Genomic DNA, 11,482 nt, shown 5'->3' with positions numbered 1-11,482 from the left:
AGCGGTTCGGGAAAAAATTAGCCAGCAAAAGTAGCGGTTCTAGTGAGCGGTCGAGCAACATAAAATGGATGCATGTTGCGGTGGGATATGTGTGAAGGTGGTGCTATAGGTATGGCGGATGATTAAGCAAACTGTAAAATATCTTACGGAAAAGGCAAAGGCTAGCTATATGACGACGAGTGCGAAGTTTCGAAACTTCGGACTGAAGTTTTAATGCTGTTACTCTGGTATTGAAAGCGGAGTCGCAGTTAATGAATCTTGCAGCGCGACTTTTCAAAGCTTCAAGGGCGTTATCTAGATAAGTTTGATGGGGATGCCAGAAAGGAGATGCATTTTTCTAGCCTAGACCGGACGAGCAACTTATAGGCCAGTAGTTTCACGTGTGGTGGAGCATGACATAGAGGACGTGTCGCAAATCCAAGAGATCGGTTTTCTGATGATATGACATTAGTGATATCAGTGCGCCAGGAAAGATCACTGCTTAAGCTTACGCCAACTCATTTATAACATTGTACAAGTTCGATAGCAGAACTGAGGAAAGCGTAGTTAAAAACGAAAGGCTGTTGGCGGCGATGGAAGGAGACAGGTTTACATTTGTTAGCATTTAGCTTCATGAGCCCTTGGTAGCACCAGCGATCAACGTGATTAATAACATTTTTAAGAGCTGCTTGATGGGATATTTTGGTTCTTGCGCGATAGATGACACATTCGTCGGCAAACATGCGAACGTTATATGTAAGAGGTGTTGGTAAATCGTTTATATATTTTAGAAACAGCCCTGGACCAGGGACAGATCATTGTGGGACGCCTGATGTTATGCGAGAGAGGTAGAATTTTGGTTAAGGAAAACAATCTGGAAGCGGTGTTTTAGAAATTCCTTGATACCAGCAAGAATTTTAGTATCTAAATTTAGCTGCTGTAGCTTTGTAGCAAACGTGCAAGAGGTACGGTGGCAAGGGCTTTTGCAAAATCTGAGTATAGCATCACTTTTAATATTACGATCATGATTATTATGCAGATCATTAACGAAAAGTGCGATCTGGGTTTCGAAAGAAAAGCACTTGCGGAAACGGCGCTGTCAAAGAAGAAAAAACTTGTTACTATCAAGACGGTTCAAAATTTGGGAGTAAATTACATGTTTCATGATTTTTCAAGAGACACTGGTTAGATAAATGGGGCGATAATTCAGGGCAAATTGTTTGTCACCTGAATTCTGCACTGGAACGACCTTCTCGACTTTCCAGTCATCCGGTAGGGTTCCCGTATCAAGGATTGTGTGAACCACAATGACGGGTATTCAACAGTGATGCAATTAGGGTTTTTTAACAGTTTCGAGTTCATTTCTTCAATTCCAGCTTATGACAAGAGCTTCATATTCTCTGGTATAGACAAAATACAATCATAGGAGGATAGACAGAGTAAAGGGGGACCTACGGTATAACGCAGTGGAGGTGGTAAGGTGCCAGCTTCATCAATAAAAACAGAGGAAAAGGCAACATTAAAAATTTAAGCCCATAAAGCGACACTGACCTCCTCTCCCACTTTGTCGGTAAGGGTAACAGCATGAGTGTGCGACGGGTTTATTATTTTCCAGAATTTTTCGGGGTCATTGTTCAGGATTTGGGGCTCTTCAAGATTAAAGAATGATTCTTTACCGTCTCGAATAGCAACATAGTAGGCGTCCTCGCCTACATATCTGTTCCAAGCGCAGGTGCTTTGGTTATTTTGCCGGTTGAAAATGGCGCTTTTTCTTTCATTCCAACCCTTTCGATCCGTATGTGAACCACGTCTGCTGGTGACTGGCATGGATGGTCATCAGAAGTATATATTTGTTAGCTCGGTGTGCCTGTTGCTAAAAATCAACCTGTTATTAACAGAACGACTGTGCAGTCCAGAGCGAAACTAGGGCAGAAAATCTTGCAACTCATGGTTGAGTGCATCCCAATTGCATCGATATAAGTGAACAAATGAGTACTCAAAACTTGGTTTTCCGAAAAGCATGAAAGCACAAAAGCATTTATGTTGTGTTACAATAACTAAACTCTGTTTTCAGCGTGTCGCAACAAAGAACTTTTTTTAAAATTTTGTTAAAACCGCACATTGTCATTTCTTCTGGCTTCGGATGGACAGAAGCAAGCGTAATGCTAAACAGGCGTTTCATTTATCTGCATTGCACTGTATCAAACAAAGACAAGAGGAGCCTTGCGGTTTCGTTAAAGGGCACAAAAACTCTATGAGGTGATAACAGAAGCTAATGCTAAACAAATGGTCCAACAATCGCGTTTCCAGCTTACGCAAGAATGGTCCGCACGAATGCCGTTACAGCAGCGCATTTTGAAATGCGCGGTGTCAGCACGTAACTTGGAGCAAATCTACAGAGTAAGAGATACGCCGTATCCTGATATGGTTTTCTTTCACAATGCGCAATGCAAGAAAATTTTTTATCCCATCTAGTCCTGTCATCAGCCAAGAATACTTATGCGAAACTAGTAGTACATTCAACCCTCATTATAACGAAACGGCTCATAATTAAATTATGGAAACAACCAAGGAATAATTATTCTGATTGTAAAAACAGCAAACACTCGCTATAACGAAGCTATGGCTATAACGACGGAATCACCGGTTAGCTACAGCATCGTCATAACAATGTTCAACTCTATTTTCTTTATGCGCGTTTACTTTAATAATATGGAGCTGGTTCCCGACAAGCCGATTAAGCATTTCGCGGCAACGTACTCTCTATTTTCCACAGCAATTTAAATAGCTTGCAAAATACGTAGGAAACCTCGGGTAATCTGCGCTAAAGTAGTGTAGCCTGCGCAATTGAGTTCTGAATGAAGGAAGTAGGTGTGCTAACCGCAGCGATGTTAGCGCCCTCCACTACTTCGAAGATCTGCGCTGTGCTATAGACAAAAGATAATACGGCAGGCTTGAACATCTTTCCTTCACCCATTTGCCGTCTTCTTTCTTTTGTGTGTTTATGAAAATACCGAATAAAATCTACATTTCAGGCAGTTTTACGTTGTCTTGCGCAAGAGCGTATTGTAGGGCTGCTCAGGTGACTCTATGAAAGCGCGCCTCTTTTTCTCCGCCTTGCATTTCCTGTGGTCGTGTGCTTCTCGCCATTACAATTTGCAGGTTGCCTACTTATCATTTATCAGCTGCACCGAGACGTGTTGCCATTGTTCCTGAGGAAGGTGCTGAACCACTTTGTCGGCAATGCTTCTGGTATCGGCTGCTCAGTTAGACACAGTCCGCGCGTACGCTTCTTGCAAAATACGGTAGCCAGCGCTATAACTGTGCTGGACACGAGTATAGTCGCGTCGTTTTTTGAAATACATTTATAAGGCGTCTGCTAACTGCATAAAAAATACTGACGGTGCCTTGCTAGACATTAACTAAACACGCGTGGCGCAAATACCAATACCCCGCAGGGGGGCGCCTGCAGCTTGCAGGCGTCGCGACGGTGATTGGCGACACCGCGGGTTCCCGAGCATCCGCAGGGACATCCCCGCAAGGGGATGATGGTGAACTGTGCATCACCACGGACCCGAGCACCCACGCTTCGCCGTGCGTGGCATCGCCGTGTGCGGGGAAAAGGGGATCCTGGTGGTTGAGCCGATGCCGAGCGTTTGGACCCCTAAGGCCCCTTGGCGGAGGCAACACACCACTTTGGCCCCAGCTTCCTGCAGACGGCACCTCCGGCCTGACCCGACTGGGGGGAATCGGCAGTCGCCTTTTCCTATCCTCCCCTCCATCTTTTACTTTCCTATCTTCTTTCTCACAACTCTCCTACCCCCTACTCACTTCTTGGTTTCTCCTTTTTCCTGGCGGCGAGGGTTAACCTTGTGTGACGAACTACCCTGAGTTACGTCATATTCGGTTATAGTTGCGGTGTACAGCTGACGCGGGCAGGCCTTGCTTGCAACCTTCTGTCCCGTCCCCATGTTGGGCTCCGTGGTGGGTGGCTGCCACCGCAGCCGAAAAACAACTTTTTTTATGGATCCCTTTCCTTCAACAAATGATCGCCCTCATAAATGAGGGCGGACCTATGCCACTACGCAGTTCCTGCAAAAAACAAAAGAAGTTTTCCCTAGGTACCATGTCGTACATAGTGAAAATCTAGATCAACCAGCTAGGAAAATGTCCCCATTCATTGTTTCTAAATCTCTTACCGACGCCCTGGGCCTTGGCTACAAGGTGACGAAGCTAGCCAGTGGCGACCTACTCCTCCAAATCCGAGACAAAGTGCAATTTTCCAAACTCCCATCCATAGTGTCCTTTGGAGACATTCCTGTATTCATTACTGCACATCGATCACTAAACACAGTGAAAGGAGTAATATCGGAACACGATTTCCTGAACCTTTCTGAAGAAGAGATGTTGGAGGGTCTGAAAGACCAGAGCGTCACCGAAGTGCATCGTATTAAAATCCGAAAAGATGACAAGGAAATAGCAACAAAACACATAGTCCTGACCTTTGCCTCCAGCCAACTTTCCGAAACCATAGAAGTAGGATATCTCAAAATAAATGTAAGACCGTACATCCCAAACCCCAGACGCTGCTTCAAATGTCAAAGATTTGGCCATGGCTCACATAGCTGTCGTGGCCGCCAAACATGCGCCAAATGTTCGTCAAAAAATCATGAATCTGTGGACTGCAGTGCTTCACCACTGTGCGCGAACTGCGAAGGGGATCACCCCGCGTACTCGAGGTCATGTCCTACCTGGAAGAGAGAGAAGGAAATAATAACAATAAAGACAAAGGAAAACATAACATACCAAGAAGCTCGGAAAAGACTCCCATCAGCTTTCCAGTTCACGGCAAAAACAAATTTCGCCGATGTGGTGCGCAGGGGCGGCACACCACACCAGGCTTCGGCCACTGCCCAGGAAATGCCTGAGGCAGGGCCACCCCCGCCCCCGGCAGATGCAGCGAAGGCTGCCCTGCCACCTCTGAGCAAGGGCCCGCCGGCCCCTCAGTCGGCCGCCCGTAAGGCTTCCCCCAGTCGGGAGAAGCCCACAAACCGTACACCTGCGGGTTCACCGCGGAAGTCCAGAGCCTCTAATGAGGCGATGGACACAACTCAGAATTCGCCTTTGCTGCAGCAGAGGCACAGCTCCCTGGAGCGAAAAAGAAAAAAGACCCCGGTATTGGCACCCCCAAAACCGGTACCCTAAGTTTTAACTACACTAGTCAAATATGGCGTTCCTTATACAGTGGAACTGCCGAGGACTAATAAATAACTACTCTGACATAAAAGAGCTTTTAAACACAATGTCCCCGGTGGCTTTGTGCTTACAGGAGACCAACTTAGGTCCAAAACAAAAAAATATTTTAAACAAGTACAATATCTTTCGGTGTGACCGAGAGCAAGCAAGCAAACTGTCTGGAGGTGTTGCCATTGTCATCCAGAATGGTGTGGCAACCCGCGAGATCAAACTTAAAACCAAATACGAAGCCGTCGCAGTCACCATGCTTCATTTTAAAACACTCACAATATGCACCATATATCTTGAACCACACCTAACAGTAACACTTCATGATTTAGAATCCCTTTTAGAACAGCTACCGGAGCCATATCTGCTAGTTGGTGATTTTAATGCCCACTCCGGTATTTGGGGCAGTGCACACACTGATGCAAGAGGTCGTATTTTAGAAGATTTTATTCTAAGTAATAATGTTTGCCTTCTTAACACCGGCAAAGATACATACTGCTCTCCGAGCACGGGAAAAATGAGTTGCATAGATTTGTCTTTTACTTCACCTTCTATCTTTTGTGATTTTAAATGGGATGTCATTGATAACCCATACGGCAGCGATCACCTCCCTGTATCAATAAGCCTAACATCCCCACCACTAGTCACCCCAACGAAACCACGACGGTGGAAGTTACAATTAGCCGACTGGGAACTTTTTAGAGAAAGGGCCAGCTTAGATAAAATATTTTCAGATGACCTCAGCATAGACCAACTGAATGAAGCTATCACGAACTGCATTTTAACAGCTGCACGCCTAGCAATTCCTCGGTCATCTGGAGTAGTAAAGCAGAATCACAAAATTTGGTTTACACAGGAATGAAGAGATGCAAAAAAGAAACAAAACAAAGCTTGGGGAATTTTTCGTAGGTACCCAACGCACGAGAACTTAATAAGCTTTAAAAAGGCAAGAGCAAAAGCTCGATATATTCGCCGTAATGCAGAAAAAACTTCATGGCAAGGTTACGTGTCCTCAATAAACAGCTCAAGTACGTGAAAACAAATGTGGGAGGTGGTAAAAAAGATAAATGGCAGCTACTCCCCATTCACAGTTCCGTTTCTATCAACCCCTGGCATACAGACAAATTTAGAAGAACAGGCAGATATTTTGGGTGAATATTTTTCTGCAGTTTCCAGTTCATCTCACTACAGAGAATCATTCCTGAAATACAAAAACGCAGCTGAAAAACAAAGACTGCCGACAAGTGGCAGTTCAAATGAGCCCTATAATAACCTACTTACAATCCAAGAAATTAATAGAGTACTGTCCGCTGGTAAGCAAACTGCACCTGGCCCAGATGAAATACATTATCAAATGCTGGCTCATCTCTCTGAACCGGCTGTGGAGGCGCTTTTAAATTTTTTTAACAAAGTTTGGGTATCGGGGGTGGCAAACGTAAATATACTGTTGCTTGAAAAGTTTAACATGTGGCCAAATTGATGCCTTGATTTAAGATCGCAGTAGCGTCTACGAATCAAAGCGTGCCGTATTGGCTGCTGGTAAAAGATGCTTAGAAGTGCAGCCGCGATTGCCAGACCATGGGATGAGCAGTAACGGTTGTAAAGGCGCAACCTGAAAACACGCCATAAATGGCACTCCTCGCAGCCACAACAGAAATTAAAAGTAATAAATGTGAACGTATGTTAATCAGTCGCATGCAGGAACAAATGGCGACGCACACCATAATTACCGGGCCAATGAAGCCGAAAAAGAGCGGAACTTGAGAATTTTGCGTTAACATTCTAAAAGAGGAGCGCTCGTTCCAAGTACCACTGAGAAGTTTGGTCAAAGGCGGCGCAAATCTTCTGCTGCGCCTGTTCTGCGTTGTATTCCAAATTGTGCTGTCATATACGATTTTTCTCCGTTCGTTTCGTGTAATAGCTTTTATTTTATTAAAAAATCACTTCGTCCAAATTTAGGTCTTTCTTCTTTCTTGTAGTTATTTGTACTCATTTGTGTCCTATTACATCATTGTAGTGTCAGCTGTTGTTGCCAATTTTTGCATACATTCAAAAGTTTGTTGTTTCTGTTTTAACATTCTTTTTTTCATTTTTGGTTTTTGTGAGCGTGTGTGCTGCAGCTCCTGCTTTTGGAGTTGGCAGTGTGAGAAAGTTAGAACCCGCACCTTAAAGAGAGTAGTGTGAAGTCAACGCCCACTGAGACCGTTGGGCCTCGTTCGCGGTGTCGGCTCAGCTCATGCGTCGCGCAATAAGACACTCACCGCAGGAGGTTTCGTCCGAAAAATCCGGGCAGTCGACGACACCGTCGCATATGTGGCTCTCCTTGCCCCTCGCCTTGAGCTCGTTCGCGCAGCCTGCGTTCGGAAGTGTTTTAGGCGTCGTTCCTCCACCATGGCAACTGCTGTTACAATGTGTCTTGCCCCTGCTAACCTTAGCCCAGCCGCTATTTGTGTTGCAGGCGAAATGTGGGGAAAAAAGGCAGCAAATTATGCCAGGTCTTGTGGCAGGAACAGCGCAGCACGAGACAAAGAATGGACAGGCGGGACACGACGCTGACTAACATCCAGATTTTTAATGCACGTTCGTCGAATATATACATCTCGCTCGTGCAAGAAGGAAAGGACAGAAGAGAAAGCCCATAAGATGTACACGTGGTAATATATTAGGACTATACACGCCGATAATCAATTTCGCTGTCACGAAGCGCTATCGAAGGTATACTGACGCATATGTCGCTCTTTTTTCTGATGTTGAAGGCTTCTTCAATCTCCCTGGTCGTTGACATAATAATAATAATAATAATAATAATAATAATAATAATAATAATAATAATAATAATAATAATAATAATAATAATAATAATAATAATAATAATAATAATAATAATAATAATAATAATAATAATAATAATAATAATAATAATAATAATAATAATAATAATAATAATAATATATTATTATTATTATTATTATTATTATTATTATTATTATTTTTATTCAGCACAAGTTTTTACGCATATTTCAACATCGGTTTTCTTGCAAAACTTCCAGCTCTCGTCCCAGACGGAGTAACTCACTGCAGCTTCCTTCTCCTAGCTGCCGTCGCGTGAGTGCAGATATAATTTTCTTGTATAAACTTCTTCATTGTCACATTCTATGCCCTCAGCTCCTAGCGCGTATCCTTTTGCGTGTACCGCGAAAGAGCATAAGGAAATTCAGACCATTCCAAGCTTCTGCGCTCCTGCACTCCCTCTCCCCTCTGGACAGAATGCAAAAGTTGTTTAATTCTCTTTGTCCTCACCTTGATATATTCGAAAATTCTCTCCCTTCCTTTATATTGGATGTTCGTGACGTTCCACTTTGAGCATTCTTTTTCTCTTACATAACTTCCCCTTTCGTGCATTTTGTCTTTACTACACTTGTGCATTTGCACCGGTGTTATGTTGTTGTTTTTTTCTCCTTAATTGTTCATCACGTCTACTTGTTTTCATTAATGTTATTTCTTCAATACTGTGTACTCACGCCTGATTGTCTGTAACGCGTTCACTAATTACATTTCTTATTGTGTATGATTGTATTTCTATCTTGTATTTCAGAGGTTTCTTATGCGTTCATATTAGTATTGGCGTTATTCTTGTTTGTATTTTGCTATATGCTGTACTTGGCTGTTATCAGTCGTTCTTGTGTTCATTGTCTTTGTTTATTGTTTCATTAGTTATTTATATGTCTGTTGCCTGTTCTAGCTGTTTTCATTTACCGCTGCTCTCGCTGTTTTCTTGTTTTCGCTTTGTTGCTTCATGCTTGCTGTCACGCCTAGTTTATGTCTTTTTTTTTCTATCGCCTTGACTGCTGCATTACCTCCCCTGAGTGTCTTCCTTTGTGGTGAAATAAATTTACATTTTGTGCGTGTGAATGGTGTACCAGCACCAAGACGTTTGGGTTCTTCCTGGGCACCGAAAAAATAGATTGATTATTATTATTATTATTATTATTATTATTATTATTATTATTATTATTATTATTATTATTATTATTATTATTATTATTATTATTATTATTATTATTATTATTGGGGAAAGGAAACGGCACAATATTGTGGGTTAGGTGTCTCGTTGGACACCTTAACCGCGCCGTAAGGGAATAGATAAAGGAGGAAGTGAAAGAAGAAAGGAAGAAAGAGGTGCCCTAGTGGAGGGCTCCGGAATAATTTCAACCCCCTGGGGATCTTTAACGTGCACTGACATCGCACAGCACACAGCCACTTCAGCGTTTTGCCTATAAAGCAGGATAAATAGTAAATATTTCTGAAAAAAACTGCTATTGCCGCCCTCAGCCACTTGCAATCCAACGGCCGCGGTACGCCACTAGTGCGGGACATTCTCTCGAGCATAGAGCGCCTCGCACAGACAGGATGCGCCGTGCGTGCACAGTGGGTGCCCAGTCACTGCGGCATCGCCGCCAACGAAGAAGCTGACGACCTCGCCACCACCGCACGTCAACTACCTCCCAGCGATCTGCCCCTTGCGCTGGAGGACGTGCGTGCGGTCATCTACGACCATCTCTGAAAGCAGCACTCCGACCCACGCATCGCAGCAGGTGAGCGCATCGACAGCATCAACAGCTGTCGCACACTTACGCGGTCGCAACTTCCAATGATCCTCCGCGTGCGCATTGGCTGCGTGTGGCCCGGGGAACGACGGGAGCGTCACGGAATCGCGACGATTAATGCGTGTGACGGATGCGGTGCAGTGGAAACACTAGACCACCTGCTCTTTCACTGTGCCGTGTACGCCGATGCTCATCGCGATATGCTAGCGGCCTATAGGGTGCTGGGTACACTACCAGACTCCCTCAAGACGCTATTGTGGCCGCAGGGCAGTGCGCGCACCCGTGAGCGAACCTTGGTGAGTCTTTGTGCGTTCCTCGAACAGACGAGCTTTTCTCCCGTCTGCCCTCCGCCAGGTAGTTACACGCAGTGAACGAACGCTCCGCGAGTTCTACCTTGGACATTAACAACTGGACGCCCCACTCTAGTTGTAGTCAACATATTGATGTGCGCGCGAGTTTTTATTGCTCCATCATGAACTAATCACACGCACAAGCTGGACACATTTCTTATTGTGTAAATAGTTTGTGTATATTACCTCTCCAACTATCCTCTATTCCTCTCAACTCACCTCTTTCATTTATCCATCCTGCCTGCTATCCTTCATTTCCGCTGCCCCAGCTCAAGTGCTTCAGTATCGATGGCAGATGCCGGGCTTAGCAAAAATCTTTTCCTTCCTTTTTATTATTATTTCAATAAAAACCACTTACTACTACTACATCCACTACGGCAGCTCTTTCATCCTTTCTTCTTTCACTCCCTTTTTATGCCTTCCCTTAAGGATCGGTTTAGGTGTCCACCGAGATATGTGAGTCAGTTATTGTGTAATTACCTTCCTCGAAAACAAGTTTTTAGTGCTCGACTACTGATCCGGAGTTCCCGGGTTCGAAAACGACCGTGGCGGCTGCGTTTTTATGGAGGCAAAACGCCAAGGCGCCCGTGTGCTGTGCGATGTCAGTGCACGTTAAAGATCCCCAGGTGGTCGAAATTATTCCGGAGCCCTCCACTACGGACCTATTTGTTCCTCTCTTCTTTCACTCCCTCCTTTATCCCTTCCCTTACGGCGCGGTTCAGGTGTCCAACGATTTATGAGAGAGATACTGCGCCATTTCCTTTCCGCAAAAACCAATTATTATATTATTTCGCCAGCACAGCCTCAGTGTTCGACTTAAGTGCGATAAATGCGGGAGCTTCAATTGTTTACATCGGCGTGCTCAGCAACGTGGCTAAGACCAAATGGAAACATCCGTGGATGTTTGTTATACGAAAACATCCCTTCTAAGTAGGGTGCCTGGTTGCCCGCCCATCGAGGAACTCTACTTGGACGGACGGGCGGACGGACGAACGAACGGACGGATGGATGGATGGATGGATGGATGGATGGATGGATGGATGGATGGATGGATGGACGGACGGACGGACGGACGGACGGACGGACGGACGGACGGACGGACGGACGGACGGACGGATGGATGGATGGATGGATGGATGGATGGGTCAGTGGGTGGGTGGGTGGGTGGTTGGGTGGGAGGGTGGGTTGGTGGATGGATGGATGGATGGATGGATGGATGCAAGGATGGATGGATACCGCTGAGCCCTTTAATTCGGGCGGTGGCTCACGCCCCCTAGCCCTGACCTATGAAATTTTACTCGT

Source organism: Amblyomma americanum, chromosome 1, assembly GCF_052857255.1.
Source record: "Amblyomma americanum isolate KBUSLIRL-KWMA chromosome 1, ASM5285725v1, whole genome shotgun sequence".
Taxonomy (NCBI): domain Eukaryota; kingdom Metazoa; phylum Arthropoda; class Arachnida; order Ixodida; family Ixodidae; genus Amblyomma; species Amblyomma americanum.
The sequence above is the reverse complement of the archived record's forward strand: the minus strand, read 5'-3'. Positions refer to the sequence as shown.